At 35.6% G+C, this 9,971-nt stretch overlaps 1 pseudogene; it reads left to right on the top strand.

The window, feature by feature from the left end:
- The first annotated feature begins 8,269 nt into the window (after positions 1–8,269).
- On the top strand, positions 8,270–8,557 carry LOC144294357 (large ribosomal subunit protein eL43 pseudogene; annotated as a pseudogene).
- The last annotated feature ends 1,414 nt before the right edge of the window (positions 8,558–9,971 follow it).

Below are 9,971 nucleotides of genomic sequence, written 5' to 3'. Positions count from 1 at the left end.
CATCATAATACGATTACCTTAAAGGTCTATAACGGAAAGAAATATAGGAAAACTCAAAATGTTTGGAAATTAAACAAAATACTTCTAGATGAATCATGAGCCAAAAATAATGTAAAATACCCTAAAAATAAAATAATGAATGAAAACAAAAATATAGTATACTAAATTTACAGAATGCAGCTAATGTAGTGTTTTGAGGAAAATTTATATCTTAAAGTGCTTATCAAAGAAAAAGAGGGCAGCCCCGGTGGCCTAGCGGTTTAGTGCTGCCTTCGGCCCAGGGCCTGATCCTGGAGACCCAGGATTGAGTCCCACCTCAGGCTCCCTGCATGGAGCCTGCTTCTGCCTCTCTCTCTCTCTCTCTCTCTCTCTCTCTCGAATAAATAAATAAAATCTTAAAAAAAAAAGATATTAGCCCACTTTAATAAACTAGAAACAGAAGAGCAAACCAAACTAATGCAAGTAAATAAAAGATACAGTAATGATTATAATGGAAACCAATGAGAAAGAAAACAAAATAATAGAGAACATCAATGAAACCAAAAGCTTGTTTTTTGAAAAGACTGACAAACCCTTATCTAAACTAGCCAAAGAAAGTAAGAGAAGAAATACAACCTATCAAAATTAGGAATGATTTCTTATTCTACAGAAATTGATAGGATTATATGGTAATGTTATAAACAATGTTATACCAACAAACCATACAACTTTAATGAAATGGACATTTTCCTAAAAAGCCACAATAACCAAAACTGATTCAAGAAGAAATATACAATCTTAATTGACTTAGAAGTAAAGAAACTGAATTAGTAATTTCAGAGAAATTACTACAAAGAAAAGCTCAGGGTCAGAAGGTTTTACTGGTGAATTCTATCAAATATGCAAGAAAGAAATAATACTAATATTTCATATACTCCTTCAGAAAATAGAGGAAACAATTCTCAGCTCATTCTATGAGGCTAACATAAGACAAGATATCTTAAGAGAATAATCCATAAGTTAATATTCCTCATGAACATAAATGCAAATATCATTAGTAAAATAATAGCAAGCTAAATTCAGCAACATATAAAAATGATTATAGGAGCAACTGGGTGGCTCATAAGTTGGGCATCTGACTCTTGATTTCAACTCAGGTCATGATCTCAGGGTCCTGGGATCAAGCCCTGCATCAGGTTCCAAGCTCAGCAAGGAGTCTGCTTAAGATTCTCTCTCCCTCTCCCTTGGCCCCTCCCCCTGCTCTCTCTCTCTCTCTAAAATAAATAAATAAAATCTTTGCAAAATTTTATTATAGACTATGACCAAACAATATTTATTCCAGGAATGCAAGGTTAACCTCTAAAAATTGTTAATGTGACACACTCTATTAGTAAAGGACAAAAACCCCATGATTATCTTATGATAAAAGTCAACACTCTTTCCTGATTTTTAAAAATTTCAGTGCACTGGGACCAGGAGAGCACTTCTTGAACTTCATAAAGGGCATCTAATAAAAGCCTACAAATAACATCATATTTACTGGTGAAAGACTGAGTGGTTTTCCTCTAAGATTGGGAAAAAGACAAAGAAAATAATACAGGATTTTTAAGCCAAGAGAGATAAATAGAATTTTTTTTGGCACAAAAAGAACATCAACTAGAAAGTGAAAAGCCAAAAGAATGGGAGAAAATATTTGCAAATCATACACCTGAAAAATGTACCCAAAATATACAAAAAGAAAACTCGTAATTCAAGAATTATAAGACAAACAACCCAATCTTTAAATAGGCAGAAGACTTGAATAGATAAATCACAAAAAAAGACATATGAATGCAAATGAGCAATGCATTAATGATTCATGCAAATTAGACATTAGAGAAATGAAAATTAAAACCACAATGTGATACTACTACGCACCTACTAGAATGACTGTAATCAAAAAGATAATCTAAAATATTGACAAAAATCTGGAGGAACTGAAGCCCTCATTCATTGCTGGTGGAAAGGTAAAATGATGCAGCCTTGTGGCATACAGTTTGGCAGTTTCTTATGAAGTTAAACACAAATTCACTATATAATCCAACAATCCCACTTCTAAAAACCCACCCAAATTAAGTGAATACCACACACACATGAAGATTTGTAAATGAACATTGATAGTAGTATTAAAATTGAAAACCATCCAAATGTCCATTAACTAATGAATGGATAAATAAAATGTAACATATTCACATACTGAAATGCTATTCATCAGTAAAAATGTCCTGATCCATTCTACAACATAGATACACCATAAAAATAATAAAGTTTACATATATATAAATATATACAATAAATTATATATATACACACACTGTAAAGTATATATAAATAAAGTGTATATATACAATAAAGTATATATGTCTTCAAAGAAGACATATACATATATACAACATATACACAAAAAAGCCAACATATACACAAAAAGATGCTCAACATTTCTAAATCATCAGGAAAATGCAATCAAAATCACAATGAGATAACACTTCATACCTGTTAGGATGGCTATTATCAAAGAGACAAGAAATAACAAGTATTGGTGAGTATATGCAAAATGGGAACCCTGATACTGTGGAGGGAATGTCTATCAGTGCACCCACTATGAAAAACAATATGAAGGTTCTTAGAAAATTAAAAGTAGACTACCACATGATCCAAAAACTTTATATATACTTTGATGTATATATCCAAAGAAAATAAAACCACTATCTCAAAGAGATATCTGTACTCCCATGTTTATTTCAGCATTATTCACAGTAGGCAAGATATGGAAACATTCTTAAGTGTCCATCCACAGATAAATGAATAAAGAAAATATAGCAGATATAGTTAATAATGTATTACATACTTAAAATTTGCTAAGATAATATATCCCAAGTGTTCTCACCACACACACACACACACACACACACACACACGCACGCACGGTAACTATGTGAAGTGATGGATGTGTCAATTAGTTTAATTGTAGCAATCATTTCACAATGTATTAGTATATCAAAACATCACACTGTACATCTTAAATATATACAATTTTGTCAATCATACCTCACTTAAGCTAAAAAAAAGATAAAAGCAAAGTTCAATAAACTAGAAAATAGGAAAAAAAGGAAAAAAAAAAACATACTAAGTAAAAGAAGCCAAATGCAAGAGAATACATATTGCATGTGATTCCTTTTTTTTTAAATGACTACAGTTGACACACAATGTTACATTAGTTTCAGGTGTGCAACATAATGATTCAACATCTACATAGGTTCACCACAAGTGTAGACATGCCATCTCTCACCATACAGTGCTATTACAATACCACTGACTATATTCCCTATGGCTGTACCTTTTATTCCTGTGATTTATTCATTCCATAACTGGAAGCCTGTATCTCCACTCCTTTTCACCCATTTTGCCCATCCCCCTATCCCCTAGCAACCATCAATTTGTTCTCTCCTTTCATAGGTCTGATTCTGCTTTATGTTTGCTTATTTATTCATTTGTTTTGTTTATTAGAATCACATGTAAATGAAATCATATGGTATCAGCTATAGCAACATTTTTCTAGATACATTTCCTACAGCAAGGACAACAAAAGCAAAAATAAATTATTGAAACTGAAACAAAATAGAAAATGTTTGCACAGCAAAGGAAACCATCCATGAATGAAAAAAGCAACCTATTGTATGAGAGAAGATATTTACAAATGATATATCAAATAAGAGCTTAGTATCCAAACTATATACAGAACTCATACAATTCAACACCCAAAAGAGCAAATAACCCAATTTAAAAAATGGGCAGAGGAAATGAAGACATTTTTCCAATGAAGACGTAGAGTTGTCCAACACACATGAAAAGATTATCAACAACACCAATCATCAGGGAGATACAAATCAAAACCACAATGAGATGTCACCTTACACAGGTCAGAATATCTAGTACAAAAATGCAAGAAATAACAAGATTGGCAAGGATATGCAGATTAAGCCTCCTGCACTGTTGGTGGGAATGTAAATTGGTGTAGCCATTTTGGAAAACAGTATGGAATTTCCTTGAAAAATTAAAAAATAGAAATGTCATATGACTCAGTAATTCCACTACTGGGTATTTATCCAAATAAAATGAAAACACTAATCCAAAAGTTACATACACTCCATATTCATCAGAGTATTATTTACAATAGCCAAGATACGAAAACAACCTAAGTGTCTATCAATAAATGAATGTATAAATAAGATATATATATTCCGTATATATATATAAAGATATATATATGGAATTTTATAGAATATTACACAACCATAAAAAAGAATGATATCCTGCCATTTGCAACAGCATGAATGAATCTAAAGGTTATTATGCTAAGTGAAATAAATCAGAGAAAGATATATGATTCCATTTTTATGAAATGATCAGAAAATACATATTTCTAGAGACAGGAAGCAGATTAGTAGTTTCCTGGAGGTAGGAGTGATCACAAAGAATGACTGCACATAAGCTTCACAGAATTTCCTGGAGTTATGGACATGTTCCAAATTTGTATTATAATGATTACGTAATTCCATAAATTTACTTTTAAAAAAATTTAATTGTACATTTACAAGTGGGGAATTTTATTGTACATAAATATGCCTTGTGAAAAATAGGGACAAAATCATGTGACAAGATGTTAATCTTTTTCTTAAAGATGGGCTATGAAGGATGTGGAATTTGTTCATACCCAACTACAAAATTAATTTAAATGGTGGGAGCATATCTTCAAAATACTGAAGAAATTATTAGTGACTACAATAAGGCAGCCTGCTGATAAAACTTTGTTCAATATGCTGATACTGGCACATAAGGTAGGTTGCCCATCCTTATCATAATATCCTTGGACAAACCAGGTATGATAACTGTCAGTCTACTCTAAACAACGTCTGTTTTTTTTCTTTTTACCAGTAGAACAAGCCAAATAAGAATGCTTTCCTGAGAGCACCCTCCTAAAGAGGTCACATTAATTGATCTCTCTGTAAAATATACTGCAACTTTCTGAAAATTACTCCATTTTCTAAGTAATTTTTGGGCTTGCACTTAAGACTAGGATGAAAGCACATTTCCTTTCCTTTGAAACCTCAGAGCAATTTTTCACATATTCCTGCTTTGGAATTATAAAAACATTTCCTTTTTGTTGTACTCAGATGAGCTCTTTCTTCATGAAATATAATACAGATGACTTTGAAATGCATAGCAAAGGATGCCTTCCTCCTCTGTCCCTACATCCTCTTCCTTCCTGTTTCTTCCCCCTCCATTCTACCCCTGGCTCTTATGGAATGATGTTAAGACCTGCCAGAACTATTTCTCCTCAAAGTCTTCAATACATTTTTTAAAAACAATCCCCAAAGGATTTTATTTCCTATTCTGGCTTTCTTTTCAGGATCCATTTATCAAGAGCTTAATGATGATATATGCCCAGTCTGTACTTTTGCCCCTACTTCACACTTAGAGGTAAGTCTAGGGCTCAGCAATGTGCAAAACTCTGCAGATTGACTCTTAGGAGTCATATACCTCAGTTCCAGCTCTGAATGTCATCATGATCAGATTGGGAAAACAGATGCACTTATAAGAAACCACAGAGAATCAAGTTGCTCAATTGAATTGCCAGAGAACAGAAAATGGTCAGTGTCCTTTTTTTTTTTTTAGATTTTATTTATTTATTCATGAAAGATACAGAGAGAGAAGCACAGACATACGCAGAGGGAGATGCAGGCTCCCTGTAGGGAGCCCGATGTGGGACTTGATTCAAGGACACTGGGATCACACCCTGAGCTGAAGGCAGATGCTCAACCACCAAGCCACCCAGATATCCTGAAAATGGCCAGTGTCTTAAATGGTTTCTTGAAAAATATAACTAGAGACAAAGTTTTGAGTACACGGAGTTTATTTGAACAGCAATCCCAGGAAGCACACTACATAAATCAGGAAGTATGAGTAACAGAAAGGCACTCTCAAAGCTGACCATTGAGGGCAACTGACTTGATCTTTCCTGCTTAAGAACTCAGGAGACATCATGAAATATACAAAGTTGTCTCACTCAGCACCCATCCATCTTTGGCTGAGGAAGGGGGGAGGTGTTAATTCCCCAGCACTTTCAGCCTACCTTGTAGAGGAGAGGGAAGAAGCCCGTAGGCAGAGGATGAACTATGCTTGCAATAGGATGCCATCTGCAGGAACTGGAAAGGTGAATGTCAGGGAGATACTAGCAAAGCCAACTCTGCTACAGTCAGTAAAGACTTTGAGGGATGACATTTCAGATTGCTTAAACAATGCACTGTGAATTGGTCGAGAAAAATAGCATGAGTGAGAAGAGAGAAGAGGGAACTGGGAGAAGGTGACAGCAAGAATCCCAAGAAACTGCCTTTTTCAAGTAGCCAGCTATTTATGGGGGGGGACATTACTTTCATCTTAGAATCTTTGTGTTTGTAGGAATCATCTCATTGTACACAGATCAGATTAAACTCTCACCAGAAAATGAACAGCTCTTGGTTCAGAAAGAAAGCAACTTGGGAAAAGAAAACGCAAAATAAAATTCATGTGTTAGAAAGTAAAAACTTGAGCAAAGGCTAACACTTAAAATCTTTATTTTATAGAGCAAAGGAATGAACAACACTGGCCTGAAGTGAAGGCCTATGAGGTACAGGTCTTCCTCAACTTATGATGGGGTTATATCGCAATACACACATCATAAGTTGAAAATACACATAATACACCTAACCTCCTGAACATCCTAGCTTAGCCTCGTCTGCCTCAAACATGCTCAGAATACTTACATTAGCCTACGGTTGGGCAAAACCATCCAACACAAAGTCTATCTGATAATAAAGTGTTGAATATCTCATTTAACTGGCTGAAGATTGTACTGAAAGTGAAACCAAGAATGGCTGCATGGGTCTAGAGTGGTTGTCGGTGTATCAGTCATTTACCCTCATGACTGGGGCTGACTGGCAGCTGTGGCTGCCATTGATCATCAGCACAAGAGAGGATGAGCTGCATAGTCCCAGCCCGGGGAAAGATCAAAATTCAAAATCTGAAGTATGGTTTCTATTGAATGCCTATTGCTTTCACACCATCGTAAAGTTGAAAAATCGTAAATCCAGGACCATCTGCACAATGTACATAAAGCTTCATTGAAAAATACGTTTTCAGGTTGTCTCAGACAGTGGCCTTCAAAGGGGCTTGTATACAAGGATCACCTATGACTTGTCTTTAAAAACACAGATGCCTGAGCCAAATACCCAAATGTTTTGATTTAGCATTTCCTGGGTAGATCCTAACTACCTGCATTTTCAAGATCCATAGATAATCCTAATATGCAGCCTGGGTCATGAACCCAGATGGAAAACAGAATAAACTATGAGTCCTGTATTTATGCAATTGGACTTTAGGGGATACCTGGGGAAAGAGAGTGAGAGACTTGGAGAGCAACTAGATATTACCTCTGGCCAGCAAATAAAATGTTATAGAGGGAAAAAGAAAAAGATATGACAACACTAAAGGAAAAGAAGCCTCCCGACCCCCCACGTATGATGCCACAGGGGAGTTCAGCATGTATCCTCCTAGTTCTGTATAGCAGGCCTGGCTCCCATAAGCCTAAATTATCAGGTGAGAAATGCCCCCATAGAATCTAAGGAAGTGGGATCTGTTCAGGGTGAGTGTTAAAAAAGCAGGTCACAGAGTTGAGGAAGACTTAATGGGAGAACTTCCCATTTCTTTATCTTAAATAAAACAAATATAATCAGAAAGCAACAACTTGGTGGCATGCACGATGAGGAAAGAGGATTTATCAGGTTCATGCACCAGCAACTGATTGAATGTGGAATATTGAGAGGTTTGTTGATTAAATTTATTAATATAATTCTGTGCTAGTAGTACTCATAAGAAATGTGTTAAGGGAAAGAGCAGCACTTGATTTAGTGGGTTCCAGCTATAAAGCATACTAAATAAAGAGGATTTATAAAAATCCTAATCCTTCAGGCCAACAATATGCTGTGCTGCAGCTGTATTTATATGCTCCAACAATATATATGGTAGTTTTATGGGAAAAGGTAATCTAGATGCTTCCTACTCCACCCTGAAAAACAACAGAACACAAGAAACATCTTGTGATGAAAGCTTAAAATTATTTAGTTTAATTGTGCACAAGTTCCAAGGTATTAAACACTAACATGGATTAAAATGTATATCGTGCTCTCTGGGCTCAGATGTAGTTTGTGGTGACATGGCCAAAAGCACCAAGAAGGTTGGAATTGTAGGTAAATGCAGACCCATTATGTGCCTCACACAGGAAAATGGTGAAGAAGATTGAAATAAGCCAGCACAGCCAAGTACACTTGCTCCTTCTGTGGCAAAACCAAGATGAAAAGATGCGCTGTGGGGATCTGGTACCGTGCATCCTGCATATACACTATAGCTGGTGGCACCTATACCTACATCACCATCGCCTCTTCTACCACCACAGGAAAGTTGGCCATCAGAAGACTGAAGGAGTTGAAAGACCAATAGAAGCCCCACCATTTGAAACACTGCTAAGCTATAATAAATGGATTAATTTATGTAACAACAACAACAAAAGTATATTGTGGAAAGCCCTACAATCCTCTCTCTAGAATTTTGCAAATGGATTATAAATCTTTCCCAGCCTCATGGATCTCTATCTGTTGAGTAATAAAAAGTAGAAAAGAGTGTCCAATCATATGCAAGTATTTGTTGAGCTTAAATGTTGGCATTGTCCTAGATGTTTGGGGGAAGAGAAAAATAGCAAAACACTTGATCCTTGTCCTCAATGATCTTATATTCTAACAAACAGGATGAAAGTAACACATCCCATACAACAGCAACAAGTGAAAACAGCTTATGCTGTGTCTTCCATTCTGAGATGTCACTAATTATCTTACATCAATTTAGCTCACATCAATTTCTTAGATAAATTCTTAGAGAAAAAAGATGTATTTCAATTCTAAAAATGCTAAATCATAAAAATACATATGCTTTGTAACAACAGCAATGTTGTAATTAAGAAATACACCATATAATACAGGCTATAATTTTATGGAAAAGAAAAATCAAAATAAAGGAAACCACCATGTGCCTTTCCCTATCTGGTTCACATTTAATACTGTTCATCTCTGCACTGGATGTTCTGTAGAACCTTACTTATCTTTTTACATGAAACCCTGTCTCCTCAGACTACATGCCTCCAAGGACAGTAATGGTGTTTCATACCAGTGTTTCTCAAACTTTGCTGCAAATGAGACTCACCTGGGAAGGTCTGAAAATCAACATGTCCAGGACACACTCCAACTAAACCAGTACTTCAGGGGTTCGGGGAAGGGGGATGAGCTTCCACATTTTTTAAGCTTCCTGGACCTTTCAAAGATGAAGTCAAGGTTGACACTCATCATTTTACACCTTTTTTTAAATATTTTTATTTATTTGAGAGCAAGAGAGAGAGCATGAGCAGGGGGAGGGGCAGAGGGAAAGAGAGAAGCAGACTCCCCTCAGAGCAGGGAGCCTGACATGGGACTTGATATCAGGACCCTGGATCATGACATGAGCGGAAGGCAGATGCTTAACTGAATGAGCCACGCATGCGCCCCTACACCTTTTTTCTATCACCAATATTTAACATCATATTTTTTTCAGGAAATGTTTATTATCAATGATACTTTTTGAAGGATCTGGATGGAATTTTAATCATCTTTAAAACATACCACACACACACAACAACATGCATGAAATTCACAACATTGGGAAAATTTCAGAAACAAAAGAAAATATACAATATGATCTGTATTCCTATAAATTTCAAAATAGGCTAAAGAAATCAATGATGTTGTAAGTCAGTTCTCTTGAAAGTGGGTACTGACCAGAGGGGCCGTGAAATTTGGGAGTGCTCCAACATCCTGCTTCTTGATCTGGTA

This window comes from Canis aureus, chromosome 22 (genome assembly GCF_053574225.1).
Source record: "Canis aureus isolate CA01 chromosome 22, VMU_Caureus_v.1.0, whole genome shotgun sequence".
NCBI lineage: Eukaryota > Metazoa > Chordata > Mammalia > Carnivora > Canidae > Canis > Canis aureus.
Note: the sequence above shows the minus strand (reverse complement) of the source record. Positions and strands in the feature narration are given on the sequence as shown.